The sequence below is a fragment of the Hevea brasiliensis genome, chromosome 1 (genome assembly GCF_030052815.1).
Source record: "Hevea brasiliensis isolate MT/VB/25A 57/8 chromosome 1, ASM3005281v1, whole genome shotgun sequence".
Lineage (NCBI taxonomy): Eukaryota > Viridiplantae > Streptophyta > Magnoliopsida > Malpighiales > Euphorbiaceae > Hevea > Hevea brasiliensis.
Window position 1 is genome coordinate 49,615,400 of NC_079493.1, and position 13,634 is coordinate 49,629,033.

Genomic DNA, 13,634 nt, shown 5'->3' on the forward strand with positions numbered 1-13,634 from the left:
GCGTTTAACTATGAAAATGAGGATGTTACAACTCTTTCCCTCTAAAAAGGAATTTCGTCCTCGAAATTCATCGAATTTAAACAACTGAGCTTATGTTATCTCATAATTCTATTCATTTTCCCATCATTGGTTTCTTTTGCCTTTATTATCTCTACTCATGAAAGTCTATTATTCAGTAGTTCTCTGATTTCTCATATTGGAATTCTTACTGGTCCTTCAGTCTCTTTTACTAATTCCAATTCTTTTAAATTACCCTTTGTCTAGGTATTCTGCATTTATCTCATACAAAACTTATATCTTGATATCATCATGCTTATTTAATAAATATTACTATACACAAACTCCATTAAGGGAAGGTATCTATTCTTACTTCTAGAGAGAGTAGCACTACAACTTCTAAATATATTTTCAAATACCTAAATCATCCTTTCTGACAAAAATATCAAAATAATTATAAGAATCTATATCAATGTCTAGATATCTTTTCCCAACTCAGTTCAACGTACTGGTGTTATGCACTTTTTCCCTTACAGTGTTTTATAGGGTACCATTTATATGCTAACTTGACACTTATTATTGTATACAAATTCTATTAGTGGGAGGTATCTGTCCCATCTCCCCTCAGATTCAATGACACAAGTTCTCAATATATTCTCGAGGGCTTATCACATATTACAGGTCATTATTATCATTTCATTTCATTGTTTACAGGAACTCAATGAGTTTCAAAATTTACCTAAATTACTCATTTTGACAGTCCATTCGTCTGAGGATGATAAGTCATACTAATATCTTTAAGCTTATAGTAATTTTTTTGGTAATGGTAGTCCACATTAGTATAACTGAGTCATTGACTCTAGCTACTTCACAATTATGATCTTTTGATATGCTAGTTTTGAAGTTTTAAATTTCTGACTAGAATTTTCACATTTATTTCCCGTAATAGTACTCTATTTGGGCATAACTGTATCAAATTGTAGATTACTTACAAATATTCTTATTTTATTGTACCACGAGGAAGCACGTAGCTATACACAATAATCCCATGTCGGTACTATAATCTGCAGCTTACAATACAAATATCGAGAACATTACATAGTCACTACGTTATAACCTCATGAACTAGGTTTTCTACTTCTTTTTCTAATGCCCTCCGCGACTCTGAGTCCATATCTTAACTTTGAATAATCAAAAGTAAACAGATCTGCATTAGTGTCACCTCAACTCTTATGAAAGCAATGCATGTATGCACACTAGTTCTTTTTACTTATCTATGCCTAGGAATGCCTAAACCGTGCTCTGATACCACTAAATGTAATACCCCTCACCCGTCTACAGTGTAGTTGAGCAAGGCATGCTACACGGCGTGCTGAAGCACCTAATCTTATTTAATTTCATTATAGTTCTTGATTTATTTGTTCAAAAACTTTATCTGAGGTTTAGGCTATTTTTACTTTTATCATATAACTAATTTGGGAATTTCAAACATTTTAACAATAATTCGGCAGAGTGTCGGCTGTAATTTGGACGAACAGTTCTTCTGAACCTGCCAAAAATAATTTCAATATATAGTCAAATTCATAACTCAGATTATCAAAAAACATTCTCAACAGTTTCTCAAATTCAGATTCAATCTCAAAATTTCTCAAACTCAATCTCATTCTGAATCATTATGATTAGATACTTAACTCATATATCAGAATTCTTTCATTTCATTAACTAACATAATTTGCCATCTAATTACATAAGTTTGTCAAGTACAGGATATACAAATAATTTTACAATATACTTAGAATGAACAAAATACATAACATGTGTAAATATGAGCCCGATCTACATGCATTGCTGAGGAGGTGACAAACTTGTACTTTTCTGACACTTCTACAGATCTGGACTCCAAAAATCTCAGTCGAAGTACCTGCGCGAGGAAGAAATTCCATCGCGCTAAGCATTTCTGCTTAGTGGTGCAATAATATAACAAGAAATAATATATACAAATAAAGAAAGAAATAAATCATTAATCGGGTACTCAGGAATCAATTTAATTTGGTATGGTATTTCTAGTATCAATGATTTTATATACTAGTTTGTTCCTCTTGGGAAATGCTTAGTTTATAACTTTTCAGTAATACTACTCAGTAGATAAATTATTCTAACTTTATTGTATTTCAAGCCTCTACGATTCTGCAATTTATATTTTTGTTATGTTTCTTTTGCTAATCTCTTTTACTCATTCATTCAATACTTAATTTAATTATACTGAAATTTCATTATACTTAACTTAACTTAGCTGCCTGAATTGAATAATGTTTTAATTGACTGCCCATGTAGGCTATACACTGACCAGACTGGATAAACGGATATACTAGCACTGGGTACCTAGTACCTCAGGCCGTCACACCATCGGTCACAAAGTGTCTCCCAGTGTACAAATAGTGTAGCTAAAAAGCCATATAATCAATTAGGCATTAAGCCGAGTATAATAACACAATCTGTATAGCCATAGGCTATTAAAATCATAGTATGGCATAATAACCATAAAACACAATATGACGTAAAGTCATTTACAGAACAACTGTCAGAATCCTATTGGCATGCCAACCTATCCAAACTTGTCAACTAGGCAAACTAGGGCATATTATAAGATTAAATATTTATTTCTTTATTTTTAGGGTTTACTGGTTATTATACAATTCACTGGTCAATGAAAATATTGACCTTTTCATACATCATGCGTAAGTTGATTCTAGTATCAACATGTCACAGTTTACAATTCAATATGCTATCAATATAATGCAATTTATCATTTTTACAAGTTGGCATTCATTGCCAAATTACTTCAAGCATCATTATATGTAAATGTCAAATTCTCAATTTTAGTGTGCTAGATTGGTCTAGCTTAAAGTCCTATTTCTCTTGGTTTTTAGCTTATGGTCAAAGAAGCAAAATTGTAGCTCTATGTCTTATTGTACTCGGGGCAAAATTTCAGGTCATTCCAAGTTGTGTAGACAAAGATATTGTCAATTTACTAAAGCTGGACAGATTGCACCTTTAGTGCAAAATTTGGTCAATTTTATGTCACTTTTAGTTCTGGCAATTTTGGTACCCAAACTTGTGCAAGCTATTTGACGTGGTTCTGGCCATTTATGAGCTTGGATGTCTTGATAAGAATTGTAGCTCTATGTTTTATTGCACTCTGGGCAAAATTTCAGTTCATTCTGAGTTGTATAGACCAAGATATGGTCAATTTACTAAAGCTGGACAGATGGCACCTTTAGTGCAAAATTTAGTCAATTTTATGTCACTTTTAGTTCTGGCAGTTTTGGTACCCGAACTTATGCAAGCTATTTGACTTGGTACTGGCCATTTCTGGGCTTTGATGTCTACATAAGAATTGTAGCTCTATGTCTATGCTATCCATGGTAAAAATCTCAGGTCAATTGGACCTGGTTTGAGTGAGTTATGGTCATCCTAATGACTATTGTTCATATGGTCAAAAATCTGGGTTTGCAATGTTGCCATTCCGGATTGATCATTTTTAAGGTCAGTTTCTAGGCTGAATTTTGGCAACATTTCTACATGAAAGTTGGCCTATTTGGTGTCTAGTTTCACCCCCCATTGGCCTCATACCGATTGGGTTCACAATTTTGCATTTATAACCTAATTTAGGTGCTGCCAACATACACAACCTGCATTTGAAAATCACACTTCCAATTTTGACAATCCTCCTCCTCCAATACTTCAACATTTAATCATGGCACTTCTATATATATTGTACACAATTCCAGCAAGGTATTTTGAACAGAACACTCAAGTATTCAATGCACACAGTACACCATTCAAGTTCAACATTTACTTCCACCAAAGTTCAACATACCTCAATATCAATCCTACACATACACTTCCATGGCAATTACATAAACTGCCCACCATTCAACACCATCATATTTCATTGATAAATTTCATAAACTCACACACAAATTCATGATATTTAAGGCTGCCCAACATGGTAGTTTACTAAAGCATCAAAGTTCCACTATTAAACCCTTAATTCAAGCACTAACATACACACACTTGGACATTAACCTACTATAACTTCCATTGAGTTAATCAACCTTAATTCCCATCCATATAAATATAAGAATAAGTCACTAACCATGCATTTTCATGGCTGCCAAAACTAAGGTTCGCCAATACTCATCATTTCCTCAATTTTTCTTAGCAATTTAACTTACCCAAAGCTCAACACAAGGATTAGTGAAGGTAAATGGAAAGATTAAGCACTAACCTTTGTTTAGAGCTTGCTAAACCTTGAAATTTCTTCTTTTTGTTGCTGCCCAAAGCTTTCCCATGGTGTGGAGACAAAGTTTGATGAAGGGAACCTTGAGTTTTAAGTTGAAAATGGGGGAGGATTAAAGCTTGCATGATGAATTCTCATGGAGGAAAAATGGAGACCCATATTCGGCCATGGAAGTGGAATTGAAGAAAATGAGTGATTTTCCTCATAAAATCTGTCCACTTAGTTCTTTTACATGTCCATAATGCTCCACTAATTAAGATTTATGAATATAATATATGCCACTCACTTTAGGTTAATATTAGTATAATGAAACTTATAGTTATTTCAATTATGTCCCCATAATTTCTTTTAATTACATTATGTATAAAACTTCTTATTTTCTTGACATTTTCAAATTTTAATACTACTTACTTTTCATGGACATTTAGGTTAAAAGTCAACTCTAGGTGTCAATTGACCAAAATGACCCTCTTCGGGTTGTATTTCGAATTTTTCAGTGTTACCGATTTACTCCTTGTACCGCCGATTTATTTCATATTTGTTTTTATTTGTACTGACTTAATAATTTTTCTTTGACATTTTCAATGTCAATTACACCTCAGTAGACTTTTAATTATGTCCCGAAAATATTTTTCCGAGTTTGTCGCAGTCCAAGGCTAGTCAATGGTCCTCACCGTAACTTCTCGGTGCAGTCACCCATCAGTACGAGTTTGGCTCGTTCAACTTAATCACATCTTATGTCTTTTATTCTAACACCCCTATGTTCGGTAGTGCGTTCTACTATTCTGGTGACAGTGTCTATCCGAACACCTAGGATGCTTGCAATTATATTTAAATATTAGTGTGGAGACATAAAATAATGAAATACAAGAAAAGAAAATACAAGAAAAAAGAAGGAAAAACAATAGCAATGAAATGAAACTAAGTTAAACGAGTCGAACCCGTAGCGATGGGTGACCGCACTGGAAAGTTACGGTAATGATCGTTGACTAGCCCTGGACTGTGGGGAACCCGGGAAAATATTTTTGGGACATAATTAAAGGTCTACTGAGGTGTAATTGACATTGAAAATGTCATAAAAAAATTAAATTGTGGTACCTAATATAATTAGTGAAAGTGTGGTGGCCAAATTGCAAATTTTGGAAACCTTGTATAATTAAACATTTGATTATTGTTTAGTGCTCCACTAAGGCAGATTTGGGACTCCTAGTTAAGCTAAATGGGATAGCAAAAACTCACCTTCAACCTTGAATCACCAAATTACCGAATTATATTTCTCTCTCAAAGGAAAACTCCATGGATGTCCCAACCAAGCTTTCTCTCTCCATGATCCAAGCTTCCATTTGTTAAAGTTCCTTCACTAAAGTTGTTCTACATACCTTGGACAACATACTTGGAGCAAGAAAGTTAAGTTTTGGTGAGGTTTTGAAGAAGTTCAAAAGTGGTAAGTGTGTATTTTTCAATCTTGCTTCCTTAAACTTTGAGTGGATGTTGTGGGTAGTTGACTTATGGAAGAATTTTTGATATTTGATGACTTATTGGAGTTGAGCTATTTTGGCAGCCATGAAACCTCACCATGAACAGCTTGTCCTTGCATGTAAATGGCTGTTTCAATGTTGATTTAAATGTTTAATTGTATTAAAGTTGAATCCCATGTGTAAAGTTTGATTTGTAAGCTTGGAAAAGTGAAAATGGAAGTTGATGGATATGTATAAACTTGTGGCAGCCTCATGAAGAAGATTGAAGTGTTTAAGCTCATGAAATTATTGTTGAATTATGTTGTTATTGATGGCAGCATGTGTATGTGTATAATGGTTTGGAATTGGGTATGTAAATGGGGTATGTTCATGTGGTTAAATGGCATAAATGGACTTGGGAAAATTCTGTGTTATAGTGTGCATATTGAGAATGGTTACAAGCTATCCAAAATGACCAAAATTTTTTGTTAAATGTGTTAATGGTAAGGTACAAACCAGAATTGGCATGAAGGAAGTAATTTGGTGAGTGTTGAATATGTAATTGGTAAGTGATGAGGAGTGTGTAGTAGGGTAGTGTATGTTTTGGCATAGAACCTTAAGTGTGTGACTCCAATTAGTATGAGACTAATTGGAGGTGAAACTAGGCACAAAATGTGCTAACTTTCATGAAGGAAGCTTACCTAAATTCTGCCTAGAAGGTAACTTGAAAAATGACCAAATCCGGATTAGTGACTTGAAAGCCTGAAAATTGACCATTTGGGCAGTAGTTAGTGTTTTGACCATAACTTACTCAAAACAGATCCAATTGACCTGAAATTTTTACCATGAATAGTTTAGACATAGATCTACAATTTTTATGAAGACATCAAAGCCCAGAAATGGCCAGAATTAAGCCAAATAGCTTGCACAAGTTCAAGTACCAAAACTGGCCGAACCAAAAGTGACCTAAAAATGGCCTAAGCCTATCATTTTAGTGCATTCTGTCCAGCATTGGTAAATTGACCATATGTGACACCCCTTACCCGACTACAGTGTAGCCGAGCAAGTTATGCCACTCAGTGTGTCGGAGCACTCTATTTTATCTGATTTCAATACAGTCCTTGATTTATTTATTCAAAAACTTTATTGAAGATTTAGGCTATTTTTACTTTTATCAAAATCTAACTAAGTTGGAAATTTCAAAAATTTTAACGATAATCCGACAAAGTGTCGGCTGTAATTTGGACTAACAGTTCTTCTGAACCTGCCAAAGACAATTTCAATATATACTCAATTTCTCAAACTTAATAGTCTCAAAAATTTTCAAACATAATGTATCTCAATGCAGTATCCAGATTTCTCAGAAATCTCATTAGATTTTCAATATCTCAATATTCACAAGTATAATCTCATTATAACTCAAATTCAATTCACATACTAAAATACTTACTTTGAATAGCTTCCATAATTCATAGGTTAATTACATGAGTTTATTTTGTACAAGATATACAAATAATTTACAATGTGCTAGGAATGAACAATATACATAACATGTATAAAATGAGCCCTATCTACATGCATTTCTGAGGAGGTGAAAATCTTGAACTCTTCTGACACTTCGCAGATCTGGACTCCAAAAATCTCGATCGACCATCTGGTTTTACCTTCAGATGCACTGAGGAAGCAATTACATCGCGCTAAGCATTTCTGCTTAGTGGTGCAATAATATAACCAGAAATAATATATACAAGTAAAGAAAGAAATAAATGATAATTCAGATACTCAAGAATCAATTTAATTTGGTATGGTATTTCTAGTATCAACGATCTTATATACTAGTTTGTTCCTCTTTGGAAGTGCTTAGTTTATAACTTTTCAGTAATACTAGCAGGTATATAATTTATTCTATCTGTATTGTATTTCAAGTCCAGCATTTGCTCGCAATTTATATTTTTGTTATGTTTCTTTTGCTAATCTCTTTTGCTTATTCATTCAATACTTAATTTAATTGTACTGGATTTTCATTATACTTAACTTAACTTAGCTGCTGAATTGAATAATACTTTAATTGATCGCCAAGTAACCTATACTAGACGATCGATCGATAACGGGTCGTTGGCACTGGACACCGTGGTGCCTCGGGCCGTCATACCATGGGACGCAGAACGTCAACCACGTATGCAGTCAGTATGGCTAAAAAGCCATGATATCACATAATTGGCATAAAAGCCATGAATACGGGCATAAAAGCCATGAATACGGGCATAAAGCCATGAATACAGGCATAAAGCCTTTCCTTTCGCAGTACTGCTAAAACAATACCCTATTGGCATGCCAAACTATCCAAACCAATCTTATTAGGTATACTAGGGCATTTGATACTTTAAAATATTAATATATTGTGCTTTATGACTTCATTATTTCATGATAAATTTCAATCATAATTCATACATTCATTTGATCATTTATATGATCACAATTCACATCAATTATCCTTTTATACCATTGTACTCAAAATACTTCTCCTCTTTACAATAATGAGAACTAATGTCTCATTCATACATTTATATGGTTTATTTATCCATTCATTATGTTATTCATATTGATCCCAATTCTAAACAATGGTTCACATGTACCATTGTATTCAAAACATTTTTCCTTTCTCATTTATACATTCAAGAGTCTACTTATGTAATTACAAATTTTATATTTCAAGTTGAGTTACTAATATTTTATGAATTCCATTTGTGATGGGCATATATGCCCTAACTATCTATTCACATCAATTAGGTGACTTATTTTTCATGTTTCAAGTAATCCATGAATATTTCATGGATTTCAAATTTATGGCCTAATTTCTTTTTAACAATTTTGACTAGGATGCATAGTCCATATTTGTCATACAATTCTAAGCATTTAAGCTTAGAATTGGTTCTAGGTCTTCATCTTAATTCACTAATCATTTCGATTACTATTCACCATACTAGTCAACCAAAATGTTGACCTTTTTATACTTAATGGATATATTAATTCTAATTACACCAAGATCCCATATTTTGAGTTTTACATTTACTAGTATTAATTGCCAATTGCAATTTAAAGTCCCCTAGATGCATTTCTAATTTCAAATTTTGAATTTCAAGTTTTGGTGTCACTATTCACCTCATTGGTCAACAAAAATGTTAACTTTTGCATAGACAATAGGTACATTGGTTTTAACACTCCCGATGTACCACATTTTGCATTTAAAACTTGTTGGAATCAATTACCAAATCCATTTCCAAGCTTATTTCAAGTTTTCATGTCACTATTCACTTCATTAGTCAACTAAAATGTTGACTTTTGCATAGAAAATATGTACATTGACTTTGGCACTTCAAACATACTACATTTTTCATTTAAAACTTGTTGGTTTTGGTCACTTTCTCAAAGCTTAGGTCATTTTGGCAAAATTGCCAATTTTCGGTTTTGGTGCTCCGAAGTTGCACTGTTTCATTGGTCGATTTACTGTTGGAATTTGAAAAAAATTCCTTCATAGAAAATGTTCCTTATTTTGTCTAGTTGAATTTCTTTTTTTGAATCACTCCATTTGGAGTTTTGTAGCTCAAGTTATGGCCAAAATAAGTTTACTGTTCACGCAATCGCTCATGCCGAGATTTTGGTCCGCAGATTTTTGGTCCAACTTTGGTCAGTAATTTGATCAAGTTAAGTTCATAATTTGGTCTAACTTTCTTCTTATGAAATGTTCTACCATACCTTAGGTTTCCATCGGTTCAAGAATCGCCTAAATCCGAGTTTTCTAGAGAGAGTTATAGTCCTCCAAACATTGCTGCTCAAATGAAAATTCTGGAAATCTCAGTACAGTAAACTTCACTTTGCTCAATGATTTGATTAGGTTCTGGTCATAATTTGGGATAGGTTTCTTCATGAAAGTTGTTTATCTATGTCTTAACTTGTTGCTGTAAAGATTTCAGGTCAATTGACCAAATCTACAGTGAGTTATGGCTAAATGAACAGTTACTGTTCATTTGGTCATTCTGCAGGGGCTGTTTGCAGGGTATCCGGATTGGGGCCAAGTTTTGGTCCTCTTGCTTTAGTCTTTTGGGCATGGTTTCTTCAGCAAAAATGTGCCATTACAAGCCTAGTTTCATGTCCAATTGGCCAAACACCAATTGAACTAACACAGCCCAAGTTATGGCAGTGCAAGTGGACTGAATTTTCAGTCCCTCTGCTGCTGTCCTAGGGCAGCCTGCAACTTCACTTTGCCATGCATTAACTCACTTCAAATTATGATTAACTTGCCTTAAATGGTCACTAATTGACCACTAAAATTTCCATTAATCACTTCAAAACCAAGTCCAATTCTTCACTCTCAAAACCCTAATTTCAAATTTCAAAACTTAATCAATTAAATTCCTATCACTTCTCATGCATATAACCTCATCAATCATCATCACTAATCATGTATATATATGCAGGAATTCATCAAACCCCATAAGGTTCCCAAGGTTGCTGAATTAGGGATGTATAATTCGTTAACTAATTCTTTCAATTTCTTGAATTTCCCACTTAATTTGGCATGCATACTACACCTAAAGTTGAAAGAAAAGGTTTTAGTGCACTAACCTCTTGTAGGCAGATTTTTCCCAACTCAAAACTTCACTTTCTTTCCTCTTCTTGGCTGCCAATCACTTCCCAAGAGGTAGAGACAAGTTTTTAGTGAAGGGACTTAGGGTTTAGTAGTGGAAATTCATGGGAAATGGGAGTAATGAAAGAAATTTCTATGGAGGGCTATGGAGAAGAGAAAAACGTCTTGAGGAAGAAGAAGAAGAGCAGCAGAATTTTTTTTGGTCTTCTTGGTCTCTTTCATTAGTTAATTAGATGGTTGTTTATATGTGATTGGTGGGAGCTTTAAAATGATATCATCATATGTCATAAATGGGCATTTTTCTCATTTTCTATTCTTTTCTTCTCTACTTATTTTCAATTTAATTTCTAGTAATATTTATTCATATTTTATATCATATTAATTATTTACTCAACTGGACAAGTCGGCCAAAAATAACCTCTGAAGGCGAAATGACCAAAATGCCCTCCGTTTGGCTTAACGGGTCAAAATTGTCTGTACCGATTGAAAAATTTTTCTAGGTATTTTCTTGGAATTCTAATGCCATGGGAACCTCAATAACGCTTCTCTGGAGTCCCAAAAATTATTTTATAATTTTTCCCCCGGGTCTAGGGCTCCTCGTTGCGAGAACCGCAACTTTCCTCTGGGTTACCCCTCGCTAGGGCACCGGCTCATTTAGCTTGGTTGTATTTTATTTCTAAAATTTTTACTAAATTTTTCTTATTAATATTTGAGTTAATTATGGTTCCTGACTTTAGTTTAAATATTTTTTCGGACGTTCTAGCTGTCCGGACCGACACCGGTCACCGGAACAGTAGAATGTATGGAGTGTTGCCGGGAGGGTGTTACACCATATCTTGGTCTACACAACTCAGAATGACTTGAAATTTTTCTCTGCTTGCAATAAGACATAGACCTACAAGTTTTTAGTTTGGACCAAAACCTGAAAACCGAGGGAACTAGGTTGTCCGGCTAGGTCAAAATAGTACACCAAAATCCGGTAAATTGCAATAAAATGTAGTACACTTGAAAATGAATTTGGTAATATATACCAACACTAAAGGGCTATAAAATGTGACATATTGGTAACATTGGAATTGACTCACTTAGAGTGCATCAAGGGTCAACATTATAAGTTGACTAATGAAATGAATTGAAGGGAATAGTACCAAGAAAATTTAGATATTGGATTTAATGGTTGGAAACAAATTCATTGAGTACTGAAACACTTTAAATTATGTGTTTCAATTGATGAGGATATTGAGAAGCATAAAGAACATTGAGTCAAGGCCTAGGAGCGACTCAAATCAGGTTTGTGCACAACTAGTTTTTAACTGATTTTGTTCTGAATATTTCATATGATTAAATGACATATTTTTCTTATGAGTTATGTTTATCAAGTATTAGATTTAATTCAATGATTATTGAAATTGTTATAGTATGTATGAATTTAGCTTTATAAAATGGTATTTCAACAAGTGTTAAGCATTGTTGCGAATTGAATAAATTAGGTTTTGAAAAATTGTGATAGAACATGTTTTGAATTGTGATGGGCAATTTGCATGGAAAAATGCAAATTTATGATTTGAATTGTGATGAGCATAAAAATTATTAGATATTGGAATTAACTTTGAATCGAATTGTATTGTGATTTATGCTCACTAAAAGGATTGTGATATTGTTTTATATCTCACTATAGATGCTTGACTAGGTTATTACCCGTCTCTCTCATTTTTTGAGAAGACAATGGAGTTATTTGTGTTTTGATTACCATGGTACGTGCACAGGCTTAGATTCTCCTCTTATTAGAGGTTAGATCTAAGTTTTTTTTTTTATGTTATAGCCCTTTCGGAAGATTCATTATTGTGGTGTGTACTGTGCACGATGATTCGACCTCCCCGACCATAGGGAGTTAGAATCCGATTCGACCTCCCCGACCATAGGGAGTTAGAATCACCCTAAAGATGGCCCTTTCGGATTAGTCTTGCATAGTTAGTGAGATAACGAATGGTTTTTGAGATAAAGAATGGTTTTGAATAATAAAGAATGGTTTTGAATAGTAAAGAATGGTTTTGAATAGTAAAGAATTGTGATTTCAATTATGATTTATGTGTAATTGATTTTGTTGGAATTACCTTAAATATTTGGTTGTGATTTGATAAATTGAATTTCGTGATCAAAGTCATTTCATACAAATGATTTATGTTATTAGCAATGAATAATTTTATTTTTGGAATTTGATGAGTATCCTGATTTCCAAATTATTTGCTGTAATTTTGCTAAGGTATATTAAACTATGTTTTAGGTTATAGTTGTCCACCACTGAGTTCACCACTCAGCGATAGCTTTGTATGCTGTCGCAGGTGAAAAGAGCATAGAGCAATTGAGTAAGCTTCTTTGAAAAAACATTTAGATCAGCTCCAGGTATACCCATGTATAGAGGTTTTGATGTATGCATGTAACAATATGTATGTGAATTATTTGAGCAGTTGTATAAAAACTCTTTTAAAATATTTTGGCATGTAATTAAATGTAAATTATTATCAATATAAATTTGAGATTTCATTTACCTGAATAGTTTTGTAATATTAATTTTTGAGTTTTGTAATCAATGAAATGTTTCTTTTATGATGAGGTTGGTTTGAAAATGAAATGATTGATTATTGAGATTGAATTGTGAGATGAAATGAAGTTTCTTGGAGTTGTATTTGAGAAAACATATTGGGAGTGTTTTCTTTTACAGGTTTGAAGAACTGTTTTCTCAAAATACAGCCGGCACTCTGCCAAAATTTTAAAAAATTTTTATAATACCAAATTTTAATTGATGATTTAAATTTCACAAAAATTGATTTAAAATCCCTTGTAGTATATTTAATGGGTTACCGGTAGGCGAAGTACGGTGATTCATTAGGTGTACTACGTGATCATGTTACATCTTACAGAGGAGTAGTGTGTGACATGTTTTGTGGTATCAGAGAAATGGTTTTAAAGTAAATTTCGAACTATGAATTTGAAATCTTTTTATCGACAACTACAACTGCTCAAATGTTTGATACATATTGTACATTTACATCATAAATATGAACTAATGGAGATAAATCTCCTTGTGTTGGTTATACAGGAATAGAAAATCCTGTGAAAAGATATGGAAGAGAAGAATGAGACAATAGAACAGTCTATGATGGCAGAAGTGCAAGTTGAGGCCTCAGCTCCACAAAGTGTCGAAGGCTCAACTATACCAGTTTTACCG